Source organism: Zea mays, chromosome 1 (genome assembly GCF_902167145.1).
Source record: "Zea mays cultivar B73 chromosome 1, Zm-B73-REFERENCE-NAM-5.0, whole genome shotgun sequence".
Taxonomy (NCBI): Eukaryota; Viridiplantae; Streptophyta; class Magnoliopsida; order Poales; family Poaceae; genus Zea; species Zea mays.
In genome coordinates, this window is record NC_050096.1 from 127528 (window position 1) to 146052 (window position 18525).

The 18525-nt window shown below is 41.5% G+C and overlaps 1 long non-coding RNA gene across 3 annotated transcripts; it reads right to left on the reverse strand.

Moving 5' to 3' along the window:
• Positions 1-1239: 1239 nt before the first annotated feature.
• LOC109942621 (uncharacterized) lies at positions 1240-18265 on the reverse strand. Of its 3 annotated transcripts, XR_004852475.1 has the most exons (6): positions 17884-18261; positions 16874-17050; positions 16625-16790; positions 2291-2421; positions 1810-2147; positions 1265-1527 (listed from the first exon to the last, which is right to left on the reverse strand). It is a non-coding gene; the product is annotated as an uncharacterized lncRNA (long non-coding RNA). The 3 variants fall into 3 exon arrangements; XR_002265323.2 differs by lacking the exon at positions 1810-2147 and having other exon boundaries at positions 1240-1527; positions 17884-18265; XR_004852474.1 differs by lacking the exon at positions 1810-2147 and having other exon boundaries at positions 1240-1527; positions 16874-17602; positions 17884-18247.
• Between the last annotated feature and the right edge of the window lie 260 nt (positions 18266-18525).

Genomic DNA, 18525 nt, shown 5'->3' on the forward strand with positions numbered 1-18525 from the left:
CAGAGGATATAAAGGTATTACTGCATAAATCTTTGATCCAAGAGACCCAATATCTGATCTATTTGCAAGAAACCATTTAAACGTATTTAAGTGCAAACTGAATTAACAAGGAAGAAAATATAGACCTCAAATGTTGTCCTGGAAATTGTGAGGGTGTATGATTCCCAGATCCAGCTCCATTCGCAACAGATTAGTTCCCCATAAGTAAGAAATATAAAACAAGAGAAGCCATAAATCCATCAAAACGCTAGCTATCAGGTTGACTTCAAACGACGACAAGGCAAAGGATACCGGCGGCGGCGCGAAGAAGGCGCCGCGGGGCCCAGGCGCGCTGATGGAGCGGGAGCGCCGCGTCTGGCTGGCGCGGCCCCGGACAGCTCAGACGCACCAAGCACGTGAAAAAACCTCCTCCGCCGCCGCCGAGCGTGCAGCACTAGCTGACCCGCAGCACGCCCTTCGTTCCTAGGCAGTAGCGCGCCGGCGGACGGAGGAGGGAGGGGCCTGCGGGGGAGAGTGGATCTACGTCGGGCTGGGTTGGGTGTGACGGCAGGATTGACGTCTGTCGCGCCGGCGGCGGGCAACGACGGATGGGGTTGGGGTGGCGTGAAAGTGGAACCGTTGAAAGGGATAGGGTTAGGGCCGACGTGGTGTGTGAATCAATCGGGTGGAAAGGTGGAGATGGACACCGGTTTGCGGATCAGTTGAAAAGGGTACGGCTGAACAAGAAGACATTATTGGACTAGGGCTTCTCCTAGTTAGAGAGAGCTCAGGGCTCCTAATACATAAACTATATATATATAGGGAGGAGGTAATGGAAGCCCAGGGCTTCCATTAGTACCAGGAAGCCCCAGCTAGGTATACCCCGCGGCGCGCGTTCGATCGTGCGCGGGTTCTGGCTTGGGCGGATTTCAGCGTAAAACGTGAACCAAAACAGCGTAAATGTGTATGAATTTTAGTGTAAATCGTAGATCTGTTTTGTAACGGCAAATGGGGCCTAAAATTACGGCGTGAAAATCGCGCGCGGGTTCTGGCTCGGACGGATTCCAGCGTAAAACGTGAACCAAAACAGCGTAAATGTGTCGAATTTTAGCGTAAATTGTAGATCGGTTTCGTAACGACGAATGGGGCCTAAAATTAGGGCGTGAAAATCACGCGCTGAGTTCTGGCTCGGCGGATAAGAAAATCGCGCTACAATTACCGTAAAACGCATAAGAAAATGTCGTAAATTGACGTAAAACGCATCAATAAATGTCGTAAATTGGTGTAAAATGAAACAAGAAGTGATTTGAAGTAATTGTAGCGTAAAATGCAAGCTAACCATCTACATGACAACTGTTTCAGATTTTACAATAAGATATAAAAGATAATTATTCATGTAATCAACTATGGTAATGTCGTGTTTACAGTTTAGCTGTTGGTACATACACGCAAGACTTTGTTTGACCATAACACCACTGTTATCATAAAACTGAGTAGAAAAGACTCTTCCAGCTTTCCTAACGTGGAGAAAACCACCGAGGTCCATATCTGCAAACGTAACATGAACTGTTAATATGATCTTTCCTCGTTAATATGATCATCTTTTCTAGCTTGTTATGACTAACATAACCTATAGTCTAAAATGAATGCAAACTTGAGTTAGGAGATCAGATTGCCAAAAGAAAAATCTCTTGATATGACTATAAACATGACTACAAAGATCATGTTAACAATTATGTAGTAACACTATAAATCCCAGTAATCTAAACTAATAATATAAACATGACACTTGGTATAAAGCAATTAGTATAAAGCAATTTTTTCACATACCATAACCTGAATAATGATGTACCAAGACCTTTAACACTCATAACCAGAATAATGAGAAAAAATTCAGCACATTCCCTAGCAAGAGTAGCCACAACAATGACCACAAACCCTGCAATGCACATCACACAGCCGAGCACCCCGAGGGCATGCAATCTTTAGTTCACAATGAAATGAGCCAGCACTGCACTGAAGGGTTCCAATGTCTAGATGGTATACAGCTGAACAAAGAAGTCATTTGGACCTATGCTTCCATAAAGAGCACTTGTAATCGACCGCCCAAAACTAAGCACTGCTCATGATATAATTTGGGAGTGGAAATGCAGGCAAAACTACCAATTCTGCAAACATGTCACTTGAAAATCAGATCTTATTATAGGATTTAGCCTAAAATATCATCTCAAAACAGAAATAAGAAACTATATGCAAACAGATGATTAATAACAATTTATGCAGTCATGTGATAAAAAGAAAAACACACTACCTTAGAATCAGAGTTTGGTGAAACTGGGTATGAGTTTGAGGGTCTCTTTGCACCATTTTCTTTAGCACAATCCGAGCACATGTAATTTTTTGGCTTGCTCAATGGTCATTCCCATACAAGACGGATGGAACCTACAAGCGTTAAAAGTTGGATATTAATAAAAATGGTAATAAAGAAGAACAATAACCGCGTACAAATAACAGAAACATAATTATGTAGTTAACAAGTTAAATAAACATTTCATGTAGAATATAGAAAAAATAGGATTATATGTACAAGTCATATCGATAGCACCAGGATGCAAGGAAATAGTGGTTAGCAACAATAAGATTGTGACACCCCAGGTGTCTATTTCGCGTTATGTCGGGAGAGTTATCCTAATCTCAGATGCTCAGTAAAAATTTCTATTTCTCGATCGTGTCTATCTCTGTTTATCAGGCTTTCTCTTAGAAGTTCACCGAATTCAGAGTTAATCGATCGCGAGAAACAACCAATTTTGGAGCGTGTTAAAACTTTTAATTCTCGGAACTAATGCAGACTCGAAGATCATTCTCGAATTATAAATCTCATCTGAAGCTCTTTAAAATCAAACTCTCGATGACTGTTATCTGATTTGAGCCCGAATCCAGTTCCTCGAACTTCGATCGATGTTTGACTATTTTATCCGAGTCCGTACACTCAAATGGAATACTCAGTACGTCGTCCTCTAATTAATTCTTACTCGACTCGGCCAAATATCTCATGTCCGAACCGAACTCAAAAACCCCGTATCGACAGCGATTTTAAAATATCACGATTCGCCTTCTCCGACTAAAAATCCAAAACCGATCAAATCTCAGGACGATTTATTTTCGGATCACGCGTAGGTAATTATTTTCGAGCGAAATCTAATTAGACTCTCGGCCGAATTAATTGCTCAATCGTCCGTTAGCCGAAATCTCTTTCGCTCTGTTCTGTGTACAGACAAATTCCGCGGGAACATTTTATTCCGGAAAATATTTAGCACAGCCCGTTTGGCGTGTTTGGGCCAAATCCAGCCCAGCACACTAAGAAAACCCTAGCCCTAATGCCCTTCTATAAATAACACCTCTCTCCCTTGCAAACTGGCAATTTTGCACTCCCATCCTCCATTTTTCCCTAGCCGCCACCAGCCATACTCCCTGCCTTCTTCCTCGCTGCTCACGGCAGCAGCAGCTAGCGCAGGGAGCTTCCTCCACCATGGCGCCCAGATTTTCCAGCCTTTCTCCCCTTGGCGCAGGTTCCAAACGCGGCGCCCCTGCTCCTTCTTCCTCCTGCACGCACGCCAGGGCAGGGAGCCCTGCTTCCCACGGCTGCAGCAGGGAGCACGACTCTTTCCCCTCCCATGGCTGGACCGCCCCCTCTCCAGCTCGGCGCCTCCAGCAGCCATGGCGCCCTCCCTGTTTCCCCTGGACGAGCACAAGTGCAGGCCGACGACCTCCCTTCCCCTGCTATTCCTGCGTCCTATTTATTTTCCATGGACAGCGCGCCGTCGACGCCCGCCGTGTGCTCGCTGTTTTGCGCAGCCCATCCACGACGCCGTCGAAAACCGTGGTGAGAAACCCCCGCTGTTCTCGATGTTTATTTTCCAATGTGTGTGATGTTCGATGAACTGCCGCCAACAAACTATGTGTTTTCGCAGCTAGTGGTCGACGTCGTGCCTTGCCCGTTCGACGAAATACCGAGCCATGTGGACAGTCATGCGTCTAGTCACGACCCGTTCAGGTTGATTGAATTATAGTTTATAATACATACGCTTTGGTTGATGTCGGACAATGCATGTATATATGTGGATGTGTGTAATATGTTTCGGCAATACACGTTAGTAGGATCGCATTTGCGGTTAAAGAACAAGCGGTTGTTGATATGTGCGATTCGTAGTTGTATAATTATATTTTGGTCGATGTGGTGTACAATGGTGTTGGAATGTGTGTGGGTATAAAAATGTTTTGGTTATAGGCCGTAGCAAGGTTGCCTTCACGTTTTGGTAAGCAAACATGTTGTGTTGTTTAATGTGATGGGTAAATTGGAAATACGTGGGATGCGAGGATTTAATTAGTGCACGTAGGTGTGTGAGTGCCGTGGTGTGATATAGTAGTGGTGGCGTGAGATATTTGTTTGAGGTGTGCGGGTATATGCCGCGATGTGGTTATACTCGTAATGAGGAAAGATGTATGTATTGTGACACGACGCTTAGATCGCTATTATATGATCGTGTGAAGGATGCTCATGATGGTTGTGTGATTAAGGAGTGATGTAGTGGCAAGCGAGAAGTAAGTTTAATTTTTTTTTAACGATTAGTGGATAGTATCTATCGGTGTTCTCATGATTTTTGTTGTATGGCAATGTGATGCTTTGCTTTGTCAATCATCACATTCCATGCCCCTTTGGATAAATAAGTGTCTTGTTGATCGATTAGAGGTCTTATACGAGCGTTATCGCAGCCCAATAATTATTGGAGGCGAGTAGCGTTCATAAGTTGGTCCGTGTTAAAATTGAAGAACAATCCGTTAAGATATGCACATAAGTGCTTCAGGTCCTTCAGTAGCAAATGTAGTCTTATGGAGTTTTACGCCATGTGTAATTGCCTCTATGTTAGATCACAAAAATGTGCCATTTTAAGTGACCTGTGTAGTAACAACTTTAAGTTGAGCAATGATTAGGAAAAGCTGATTAATCTGCTCCAACCCATGTTTTTGAGTTGTGATGTCTAAAATGGTTCGCTAAGTCCAATACTGCGATTAACCAACTCATGTTAAGTAGGAGTCGATTTCGTTAAGTGATTGTCGTATACATGTTGTGTCTCAGATTTCGATAATAATAGACTAGCCGACGCGTGTGAAGTATAGCAGCCTATATTGTTTCTCTGGCTAGCCGACTTGTTAGATGGCTTTGGTTAAGTTTGTAGTCGCGATGAATTGCTTGTTGTGGTCTAAATGTGTATGGTTATGGTTGCGAATGAAAAGTAGTAGTGCTTAGGTGATGTCTAAATTAAAATGCAAACTATTGGTGAAAAGTGCTTCGATATTGATTGTTATAGATAATGCATTGTTAATTGAGTATGGTACTTTTAGTGCGCAAAATAACTTGTATCAAAATTAGCAAGTCTACATGTTAGTTCTCACTTAGTTATTTTAACTCTAACAATTGTCAAAGTGTTAGAATGATTTAAGTCTCTAGAACATGGCAATCCTTGAATTGTATAGGAGCTGAAATTTATTAATTTCTGTTTTGGGCTGCACGCGCTGTTTTAGTTGTGCTGTATGTTTGATGAACTAAATTGTGTTTTCTGTAGATATGTGCTATAGAAAAGTGGTAGATAACTTTATTATCTTGCTGATGTTGAAATTTGACAAACATAGGTCTGACGGTTTAGGAGTTAGGATTTTTACAAATTCAGTAACTGAATCTGTCCAAATTCTGTACAGATTTCAGAAACTGCATTGTTTGCCTAATTTAATGTTACAATCTGTTCATGGTCATTATAAGAAAGTTTTAGATGCTTTTCTAATCTTGCTTGTGTTAAAATTTCATAAACACAGGCCTGATAGTTTAAGAGTTATGGATTTTACAAACTGCTTGTTGTGTTCTGTCCTCTGTCAGAACAGATTTCAAAAACTGTAATGTTTGATTTGATTAAACCTGGAATCACTTCTTAGTTATTATAAAGGTTATGTAGTACTTTTGCTAAGCTTTCCAAAAAGTCTTGGATCACTATTTTTAGTGGTCTGAAGATTAAGTTATGAATGTTTAAAGTGTGAAGACTGAATCTGTCCAGTTTTGGACAGCACAACCTTCATAGTGTATTTTACCCTTGATACATGTTAAACCAGCCAGTGATGTTTATAAATAATTTGTAGAACATTTAATTAGCTTTCCAGAAAGTCTAGGATTACCTTGTTTGGATGTCTGAATCTGCAGTTGTGAATTTTTGAAGTTGCAAGTCTGAATCTGTCCAAATCTGGACAGAACTGTTGTGTTAGCACTGTTTGACCTTGCTAAGTGCTGAATCCTGTGGGGGTAAAAATACCAAAGTTGTAGTTCACTTTATAAGCTTTCCAGAAAGTCCTAGTTTAATATTTTTGGATTAATATTTGAAAAGTTATGACTGAAACAAGTGACTGCTGTATTGCTGTCCAAAAATTCTGCTAGTGCGCTTTTAATTGTTTAGTTTATCCTTCTCGCTAAAAATGTTTGGTTTGCTCTTAAGTAATGTAGACTTATCATGGTTAAGCTAGAGATGACATGTGTGTCTTGTTTTATATGTTTCTTCTCTAGTTGATTGTGATATAGGAGTTTCCATAGACATTGATGCCTGTGTCCTCTAGTGAACTTGTGTGCTCGATGATGCTTTTGCGCGATCAATAGGAGAACTAATGAAAAGCCGTGTCCAAATAAATAAAATGCGCGTACTTGTGATGTTGTTATTGTGTTGCGCAAATAAACAAACATGTTGTCGTCTTTTTAATGGTGTTAATGCTGAACGTCGATAATGTGTAGATAACTAAAGCGAACATGTGGTTGTTACGGTGTCTTCCATTTTATTGTTTAGTTCGCCACTGTATCCTTGTATGTCTTGTGCTACTTTTGTGCTACTTTCATTATATTCATACATATGCATCTTGCACCTCATATAGGACCGAGAGATGATGATCGAGCAGTGATGTGGTGCCACCCACAAGATGCAGTTGGTGGACGACCTGAAGAATGATGGACATGACCAGTAGATGCTCGCCAAGCGAGTACCTCCCCCAGCAAACACTATCTAAGTGTTAAATTAAGGCAAGCCCCGGTTTTATGCATAACCGTTTATATATGCTATTTTACTACACTTAATGTTTGTAGGCTTGTACTGTGCACTTAAGTGTAGGAGTTGAATGAAACCCTAGTTGCATGAACTCAGGATTCCCTTTGAGATGGATACTAGTATGCTAGGTCGAGTAGCTGCTTTACTAAATAGGGATCTCGGTAGAAGTCGAGTGATTTTTCTAGCACTCGCGCGAGGTCAGGAAATTGGTTGTATCCACTTTCTTATCATAATGATGTTGGTTTGTGGGCAACAATCCATGGGGATTGGTTGTCTACGGGATAAAAATTTGAATAAGGATTAAGGTGTGGTACCGTGAGTCAAGCGTTTGAACGTACTAAACATATACCGAGAAATATGGTAAATCGGTAAGCCTAGTACCTGATTGAACCTGGCAGCAGATTGCCCTCCTCACGCGACCTGAGACGAGGTCTCCCATTCCGGTTATGGTGGGTACAAGTGCGGTCACTGCACGACGGCCAATCGGGGTCAGTGAGGCATTGTACGCCAAGGCGGTGAGCCCCTCTCTGCTGACGGGGAATCGATGGGGACGGTTGATGTGTGTGGGGACGGAGTGCCCCAACATGTCGTGTGTTTAGGTTTACCTTGCAAGGATAAAACTCGATTCGAATCGTCTGCTTCTCGCAGCTAATGAGACTGCTTGATCCATGCTGCTACATTGAGTAATAAGTGGAAATGAGTTGACTGGCAAAAAGGTTGATTGCTTAAAAATGTTTGATATCATGTATGAGTAGCTAGGTACTCATCTAGTTTAAAAGGATCATACTAAAACTTGAAAAGCTAAAACTTGATTTTAGACTCAGCTAGTGCTTTTGGCAAACCAAACCCCTCAGCCAAACAGCTGCATGTCTAGAGGTAGAGGAGTAGACTCCTCACACCGGGTAAGTCTAGCTGAGTATTAGTATACTCAGCCTTGCTTGTGGCACAATTTTTGCAGGTACTCTTTAGGATGATTGGTTGCTGGTGTGACTTGGCCTCCATCCCTGCCACCGGGATAGACGGCCGAGTGGGTTACTGCTTCCGCAGGAGAGGACCAGGAGGAGTAGCGTGGCCAGGCTTCGCCATGTTACTCGGGTTTTCTCCGTTAGTTATTTCCGCTGCATTAAAATTTATGGTTATTATTTCTGAAACTCCGATAATGTAATTACTAATGATACTTATTAAATTTGTGGTATTATGTTTTATTGTATTTCTCTGTGCCTCACCTTTGAGTGAGCTACTGGTATTCGATCCTGGTTAAGTGGCTTTATCGGACTAGATCCGAGGGACTGACGGGTTATTCCTATTTAAGTGTGGTCTAGCCTCTAAGGCGGGACTTAGGCACTTAAATTGGAATAATTCGGGCGGTTCCGCCACAGCTGGTATCGGAGCGAATACCATCACAGAGAAGTCAATAAGTCATGATTACCAACCTTTTCTAAAAGTAAAACTTGCTAGAAACCAATGTTGGATAGATCGTCAGGACGATCAGGATAGACCTAGGACGTGAAGCCTTAGGAAATAGATGGGTAGCTAGGTGGCTATTTATATAGGCCATAAAGGCTACTACTAATATTAATAAGGATGCTATAGCAAGCACCCAAAAAGTAGTTAGGTCTGAGAAGACGACTAGAATGAGCATGCATCATGATTGTCGCATAATTGTCTCTTGTGCACTAACATGCTTCTCTCACCTTTATTCCAATAATAAAAACTTGTGAATAATGTGTTGTATCGCTATGTTATGAAATATAAGAAATACCTTATCTCTTGCCTAATTAGTAAGTCTTGCTAGGTCGTGTTATGTGTCTCTCTTGCCTTGCTATCTAGGTGGTATTGAAATTGTTCAACCTTTTTTTTAAAAAAAATGTTGTTTGTTTCCTCAAAAAAAACACCCCCACTTTAAACAACCTAGTGGTTAGCAAGTAAAACCTCAAAAAAAAATATTTATGCTTGTGTTAGTGTTTTCTAACCCTTGTGTGTTTTACCCTGACATGCACCTGCACAGCTTATAGACCCCCACAACTTGACCGCTAGACCAACCCAAGTCTCCTTGTGCACTTGTGTCAAAAAAAAATTGTTGTTGGTGTCTAGTTGCGCAAACCCTATCAAGGCCACGTTTCTTTCCATAAATCCTTGCTCCTAAAACTTCATAGCATTTCTGTTAATCATCCTAGCTGATCCAGTTTGCCTACCTCTCCTTTTGTCTGGATCTGGTAATCCTTTTTCTTGTGAATCATGTTGGCTTTATCATCCGAATCTCTAATCCTTTAATGATTCTGCCCCGTTATCTGGTTATCTGCTATAACCCGTTCTCAAGTACCGGATGTTGATCTCGCCTAAATCTCTCATTTCTGATCATTCTCGTACCCCCTTCTCCGAGGATCATGACGTTTTATCGATTTTATCTCTAAGCAGTGGATCCATTTGATTCAATGGATTATGCTGTTGACTCTAATTCTCTCATGTCTATAAAAGCTCATTAATCATGATCTCTTGAGTGCTTCATTCTCGTATTCCATCTCGTACTAATCTTGGCCTGGTACTCTCCGTATTGATCATAAAATAGTTCTCTGAGTTGAAGAAAGTTCTTATGTGATGCTCTTTTGCCAGCAATCTCTGCTTCAACTCTGATCAAATTTTTTTTATTTGCTGAGCCATACTCTCATGGGCTCCATCTAATTATGCCAAGTGAATTTTTCATTGGTTACGTTTAGTAATGGTGTCATGACTAACGACTGATGGTGCCGCGACGAAATCGAGAGCCAACTATGGTGCACACATGGTTGAGTTGCTCGGCACGCGCTGGTATCGTGGTTAATAGTTGTGATCCATTATAAGACTACACCGATGTGCTATCTTTTGTGGACACTCTCAGAATGATCGCTGCATTTTGTCTCGATATGTCGCGATATTCTAATCAAATCTGTCTTCAGTATCTTGTCAGATACCCTCTCATGAATTTGCATCTATCTTCAGTCTGTGAGTTACATGCTTCTCCACCCTTAAATATCCTCGTTCGAATCTCGGGACGAGATTCTTTTTAAGGGGGGAAGGTTGTGACACCCCAGGTGTCTATTTCGCGTTATGTCGGGAGAGTTATCCTAATCTCAGATGCTCAGTAAAAATTTCTATTTCTCGATCGTGTCTATCTCTGTTTATCAGGCTTTCTCTTGGAAGTTCACCGAATTCAGAGTTAATCGATCGCGAGAAACAACCAATTTTGGAGCGTGTTAAAACTTTTAATTCTCGGAACTAATGCAGACTCGAAGATCATTCTCGAATTATAAATCTCATCTGAAGCTCTTTAAAATCAAACTCTCGATGACTGTTATCTGATTTGAGCCCGAATCCAGTTCCTCGAACTTCGATCGATGTTTGACTATTTTATCCGAGTCCGTACACTCAAATGGAATACTCAGTACGTCGTCCTCTAATTAATTCTTACTCGACTCGGCCAAATATCTCATGTCCGAACCGAACTCAAAAACCCCGTATCGACAGCGATTTTAAAATATCACGATTCGCCTTCTCCGACTAAAAATCCAAAACCGATCAAATCTCAGGACGATTTATTTTCGGATCACGCGTAGGTAATTATTTTCGAGCGAAATCTAATTAGACTCTCGGCCGAATTAATTGCTCAATCGTCCGTTCGCCGAAATCTCTTTCGCTCTGTTCTGTGTACAGACAAATTCCGCGGGAACATTTTATTCCGGAAAATATTTAGTGCAGCCCGTTTGGCGTGTTTGGGCCAAATCCAGCCCAACACACTAAGAAAACCCTAGCCCTAATGCCCTTCTATAAATAACACCTCTCTCCCTTGCAAATTGGCAATTTTGCACTCCCATCCTCCATTTTTCCCTAGCCGCCACCAGCCATACTCCCTGCCTTCTTCCTCGCTGCTCACGGCAGCAGCAGCTAGCGCAGGGAGCTTCCTCCACCATGGCGCCCAGATTTTCCAGCCTTTCTCCCCTTGGCGCAGGTTCCAAACGCGGCGCCCCTGCTCCTTCTTCCTCCTGCACGCACGCCAGGGCAGGGAGCCCTGCTTCCCACGGCTGCAGCAGGGAGCACGACTCTTTCCCCTCCCATGGCTGGACCGCCCCCTCTCCAGCTCGGCGCCTCCAGCAGCCATGGCGCCCTCCCTGTTTCCCCTGGACGAGCACAAGTGCAGGCCGACGACCTCCCTTCCCCTGCTATTCCTGCGTCCTATTTATTTTCCATGGACAGCGCGCCGTCGACGCCCGCCGTGTGCTCGCTGTTTTGCGCAGCCCATCCACGACGCCGTCGAAAACCGTGGTGAGAAACCCCCGCTGTTCTCGATGTTTATTTTCCAATGTGTGTGATGTTCGATGAACTGCCGCCAACAAACTATGTGTTTTCGCAGCTAGTGGTCGACGTCGTGCCTTGCCCGTTCGACGAAATACCGAGCCATGTGGACAGCCATGCGTCTAGTCACGACCCGTTCAGGTTGATTGAATTATAGTTTATAATACATACGCTTTGGTTGATGTCGGACAATGCATGTATATATGTGGATGTGTGTAATATGTTTCGGCAATACACGTTAGTAGGATCGCATTTGCGGTTAAAGAACAAGCGGTTGTTGATATGTGCGATTCGTAGTTGTATAATTATATTTTGGTCGATGTGGTGTACATTGGTGTTGGAATGTGTGTGGGTATAAAAATGTTTTGGTTATAGGCCGTAGCAAGGTTGCCTTCACGTTTTGGTAAGCAAACATGTTGTGTTGTTTAATGTGATGGGTAAATTGGAAATACGTGGGATGTGAGGATTTAATTAGTGCACGTAGGTGTGTGAGTGCCGTGGTGTGATATAGTAGTGGTGGCGTGAGATATTTGTTTGAGGTGTGCGGGTATATGCCGCGATGTGGTTATACTCGCAATGAGGAAAGATGTATGTATTGTGACACGACGCTTAGATCGCTATTATATGATCGTGTGAAGGATGCTCATGATGGTTGTGTGATTAAGGAGTGATGTAGTGGCAAGCGAGAAGTAAGTTTAATTTTTTTTAACGATTAGTGGATAGTATCTATCGGTGTTCTCATGATTTTTGTTGTATGGCAATGTGATGCTTTGCTTTGTCAATCATCACATTCCATGCCCCTTTGGATAAATAAGTGTCTTGTTGATCGATTAGAGGTCTTATACGAGCGTTATCGCAGCCCAATAATTATTGGAGGCGAGTAGCGTTCATAAGTTGGTCCGTGTTAAAATTGAAGAACAATCCGTTAAGATATGCACATAAGTGCTTCAGGTCCTTCAGTAGCAAATGTAGTCTTATGGAGTTTTACGCCATGTGTAATTGCCTCTATGTTAGATCACAAAAATGTGCCATTTTAAGTGACCTGTGTAGTAACAACTTTAAGTTGAGCAATGATTAGGAAAAGCTGATTAATCTGCTCCAACCCATGTTTTTGAGTTGTGATGTCTAAAATGGTTCGCTAAGTCCAATACTGCGATTAACCAACTCATGTTAAGTAGGAGTCGATTTCGTTAAGTGATTGTCGTATACATGTTGTGTCTCAGATTTCGATAATAATAGACTAGCCGACGCGTGTGAAGTATAGCAGCCTATATTGTTTCTCTGGCTAGCCGACTTGTTAGATGGCTTTGGTTAAGTTTGTAGTCGCGATGAATTGCTTGTTGTGGTCTAAATGTGTATGGTTATGGTTGCGAATGAAAAGTAGTAGTGCTTAGGTGATGTCTAAATTAAAATGCAAACTATTGGTGAAAAGCGCTTCGATATTGATTGTTATAGATAATGCATTGTTAATTGAGTATGGTACTTTTAGTGCGCAAAATAACTTGTATCAAAATTAGCAAGTCTACATGTTAGTTCTCACTTAGTTATTTTAACTCTAACAATTGTCAAAGTGTTAGAATGATTTAAGTCTCTAGAACATGGCAATCCTTGAATTGTATAGGAGCTGAAATTTATTAATTTCTGTTTTGGGCTGCACGCGCTGTTTTAGTTGTGCTGTATGTTTGATGAACTAAATTGTGTTTTCTGTAGATATGTGCTATAGAAAAGTGGTAGATAACTTTATTATCTTGCTGATGTTGAAATTTGACAAACATAGGTCTGACGGTTTAGGAGTTAGGATTTTTACAAATTCAGTAACTGAATCTGTCCAAATTCTGTACAGATTTCAGAAACTGCATTGTTTGCCTAATTTAATGTTACAATCTGTTCATGGTCATTATAAGAAAGTTTTAGATGCTTTTCTAATCTTGCTTGTGTTAAAATTTCATAAACACAGGCCTGATAGTTTAAGAGTTATGGATTTTACAAACTGCTTGTTGTGTTCTGTCCTCTGTCAGAACAGATTTCAAAAACTGTAATGTTTGATTTGATTAAACCTGGAATCACTTCTTAGTTATTATAAAGGTTATGTAGTACTTTTGCTAAGCTTTCCAAAAAGTCTTGGATCACTATTTTTAGTGGTCTGAAGATTAAGTTATGAATGTTTAAAGTGTGAAGACTGAATCTGTCCAGTTTTGGACAGCACAACCTTCATAGTGTATTTTACCCTTGATACATGTTAAACCAGCCAGTGATGTTTATAAATAATTTGTAGAACATTTAATTAGCTTTCCAGAAAGTCTAGGATTACCTTGTTTGGATGTCTGAATCTGCAGTTGTGAATTTTTGAAGTTGCAAGTCTGAATCTGTCCAAATCTGGACAGAACTGTTGTGTTAGCACTGTTTGACCTTGCTAAGTGCTGAATCCTGTGGGGGTAAAAATACCAAAGTTGTAGTTCACTTTATAAGCTTTCCAGAAAGTCCTAGTTTAATATTTTTGGATTAATATTTGAAAAGTTATGACTGAAACAAGTGACTGCTGTATTGCTGTCCAAAAATTCTGCTAGTGCGCTTTTAATTGTTTAGTTTATCCTTCTCGCTAAAAATGTTTGGTTTGCTCTTAAGTAATGTAGACTTATCATGGTTAAGCTAGAGATGACATGTGTGTCTTGTTTTATATGTTTCTTCTCTAGTTGATTGTGATATAGGAGTTTCCATAGACATTGATGCCTGTGTCCTCTAGTGAACTTGTGTGCTCGATGATGCTTTTGCGCGATCAATAGGAGAACTAATGAAAAGCCGTGTCCAAATAAATAAAATGCGCGTACTTGTGATGTTGTTATTGTGTTGCGCAAATAAACAAACATGTTGTCGTCTTTTTAATGGTGTTAATGCTGAACGTCGATAATGTGTAGATAACTAAAGCGAACATGTGGTTGTTACGGTGTCTTCCATTTTATTGTTTAGTTCGCCACTGTATCCTTGTATGTCTTGTGCTACTTTTGTGCTACTTTCATTATATTCATACATATGCATCTTGCACCTCATATAGGACCGAGAGATGATGATCGAGCAGTGATGTGGTGCCACCCACAAGATGCAGTTGGTGGACGACCTGAAGAATGATGGACATGACCAGTAGATGCTCGCCAAGCGAGTACCTCCCCCAGCAAACACTATCTAAGTGTTAAATTAAGGCAAGCCCCGGTTTTATGCATAACCGTTTATATATGCTATTTTACTACACTTAATGTTTGTAGGCTTGTACTGTGCACTTAAGTGTAGGAGTTGAATGAAACCCTAGTTGCATGAACTCAGGATTCCCTTTGAGATGGATACTAGTATGCTAGGTCGAGTAGCTGCTTTACTAAATAGGGATCTCGGTAGAAGTCGAGTGATTTTTCTAGCACTCGCGCGAGGTCAGGAAATTGGTTGTATCCACTTTCTTATCATAATGATGTTGGTTTGTGGGCAACAATCCATGGGGATTGGTTGTCTACGGGATAAAAATTTGAATAAGGATTAAGGTGTGGTACCGTGAGTCAAGCGTTTGAACGTACTAAACATATACCGAGAAATATGGTAAATCGGTAAGCCTAGTACCTGATTGAACCTGGCAGCAGATTGCCCTCCTCACGCGACCTGAGACGAGGTCTCCCATTCCGGTTATGGTGGGTACAAGTGCGGTCACTGCACGACGGCCAATCGGGGTCAGTGAGGCATTGTACGCCAAGGCGGTGAGCCCCTCTCTGCTGACGGGGAATCGATGGGGACGGTTGATGTGTGTGGGGACGGAGTGCCCCTACATGTCGTGTGTTTAGGTTTACCTTGCAAGGATAAAACTCGATTCGAATCGTCTGCTTCTCGCAGCTAATGAGACTGCTTGATCCATGCTGCTACATTGAGTAATAAGTGGAAATGAGTTGACTGGCAAAAAGGTTGATTGCTTAAAAATGTTTGATATCATGTATGAGTAGCTAGGTACTCATCTAGTTTAAAAGGATCATACTAAAACTTGAAAAGCTAAAACTTGATTTTAGACTCAGCTAGTGCTTTTGGCAAACCAAACCCCTCAGCCAAACAGCTGCATGTCTAGAGGTAGAGGAGTAGACTCCTCACACCGGGTAAGTCTAGCTGAGTATTAGTATACTCAGCCTTGCTTGTGGCACAATTTTTGCAGGTACTCTTTAGGATGATTGGTTGCTGGTGTGACTTGGCCTCCATCCCTGCCACCGGGATAGACGGCCGAGTGGGTTACTGCTTCCGCAGGAGAGGACCAGGAGGAGTAGCGTGGCCAGGCTTCGCCATGTTACTCGGGTTTTCTCCGTTAGTTATTTCCGCTGCATTAAAATTTATGGTTATTATTTCTGAAACTCCGATAATGTAATTACTAATGATACTTATTAAATTTGTGGTATTATGTTTTATTGTATTTCTCTGTGCCTCACCTTTGAGTGAGCTACTGGTATTCGATCCTGGTTAAGTGGCTTTATCGGACTAGATCCGAGGGACTGACGGGTTATTCCTATTTAAGTGTGGTCTAGCCTCTAAGGCGGGACTTAGGCACTTAAATTGGAATAATTCGGGCGGTTCCGCCACAAAGATGATATTGGATACAAACAATAAAAATACTCTTATGTATAAATAAAAACGAGTCACAACTCTCAGGGAACTATTTCAGCAGAAAGCCAACAAAAAAACAAACATCATAACTATACCATCATGCAGCCCTTTGATCATAATGTAGAACACATGACATAGATTTATCATGTGACAAAATCCAGAGGTAGCATACTCCATGATATCCAAATGTTCTCATAAGCAATCATATTCATGTAGATCAAACATCTTAAAAGTTGCAATGTGCTAAAGCTGAAGGAAGAGGAGCTATAGAGCAAAGCTCAACCTGATAGAAGGGTACGGAAAAGCTACTGAAAATGGGGTTAACTCTAAAGTTATGGAGAAAACCCAGACATTTGGACCTATGCTTACATAAAAAAGTATTCAGTGAAATTGTAGAGAGGAACACAGCTGCATAAAGGGGAGAGGGGGGAAAGGAAAATTTATCAAGTTTATAGTAGTTGTCAATAACAGACAAAAGAAATGTTCAAGTATAAAGCATCAACACAAGAAAACCATCATCTCAGTATACGCTAAAGGAAGCTGAGTGGTATAGGCACCTGGACAGTTTGCTCGTTGGTTTTTTGAGTGAGTGTCAAACCTCTTCAAAATTAGCCCATCTATCCATTTCTTTTTGTGCAAGTTCAACAACATTTTCTTCTCGAGCTCATTTTTGCGGTAATTGATTGCAAATTAGTAGTGTCTGTTCAGCCCATGGATAAGAGCCTGATAAAGGACAGATAGTGTCAAATTATTTTTAATAACGGAACAAAACAAGTTCATATGATACAATATTACTAAGTATTTACCTGAATCGATGAGTTATTTAGGTGCCCGACCTTTGATGTCGTCTGCCGTGGCTCCTGGCCAAGCATCATGGTCTGAGGATTAATTAGGCGGAATACATCAATAACTACTTTCCCCTTCACACTCTATATGGGGTCTACGACAACAGTAACCGCCCTGGGGTTCAAAGCTTCAAAACTCTGCATAATTATATATTGAACAGATTTAGACCTATGAGTGCAGTGCTTGGAACTTATATAAGATACAGAACAGAAGTACAAAATGTAGTCACAAGAAGAACTCCAGTGAGTTGGGATCAATAATTAGCAAATGTCTCCCATTTTTCTTTTATATAAATAAAACATGCAGGTTAACTGAACTGCCAACAAGATAAGTTCACCAATAATTTTCAGGGAAGACATGGAGCCTACACAATGAAGGTAGTGAAATTGAAAACATAGGCAATACGGGGGAGGGGAGGGGGAGCTGCCTAGCGCTTCCAGTTGATCAATTATAGTGTAGCATAATATCATATCCATGTTTTATTAAGAAAAACACATCAGTATTTATAACGACATGACATATAATACAGTGCAACAACAACAGCTATCCTATTTTGATAGACTGAATCAAAACATCCCTTTCAGAACACAAGCGGATTTGTAAAGACTTGTTGAGTATTGATATCAACGTCAGATATCCAGCAATTGAAGCCAGGATGTGAGTGATACCAGCCTAGAACCATTTCTGGCCTGTAAAAAGGGGAAAACCTCAACATACTTGTTTTCCTACAGAATACAACTGAGTTAAAACAATTACTGATTAATACTAAGGATTATGATCACAGACTTCTACAACAGTATCATTAATCAAATCAGTCAAGTTCTACTGCTAACAAATGATATCAGCAACCAAATCTGAAACCCTAATTAGGCATATAGGAAATGTAGCCCAATAACTATGGGATTTACCACCCATGAATCAAGAAGATTAAAAAAACAGAAACATCTTTTGCACGGTTTCTGCTTCATACCAGATTTGGTTGCCGAGACTCGCGGACAGGGGATGGAGGGCACTAGCGGCGGTGGAGGCGAGATCTACAGGTCGGCGTTGGCGCTTCACTTCAATCTGGTCGGCCTTCACTGTAGGTACTGGTGGGGAAGTCGAGGACGGTGTCGATGCTTAAGGCCGCAGCTCGGTTCCGCCCGAGCGCTACGCCTAGGCAAGGAGGATGACGCGCGGTAGATCCAGGATGACAGCGTACCAGCAGAGCAGGACCTAGCTGTTAGCTACTGGCTACCCTAACAGAGGAATAGGAAGGAGATTGGAAGAACGAAGAAGACTTTTTTTTTGAAACACAGACTCATAGAGACTGTTAAACAACATCTCCAGGCAGATCGCCGGAGACTAAGGGTCTGTTTGGTTTAACTTTTGACTTTGGCTTTTGCCCCCCTAAAAGCCAAAAGCCAACCAAAGGGCTGGATCCAGGAAGCAGCTTTTTCTAAAAGCCGACTTTCTTGTAGTGCAAATCTGAAAGCACCTCTGGACCTGCTTTTAGTGGCTTTTCGGATGGAACTATGAAAACATATATCGAAGGATTTTTAACGACTTTTAGTGGTTTCTACCAAACGGTTTTTAGCTTTTTAACAGCTTACAGCCTACAGCAGCTTTTTCC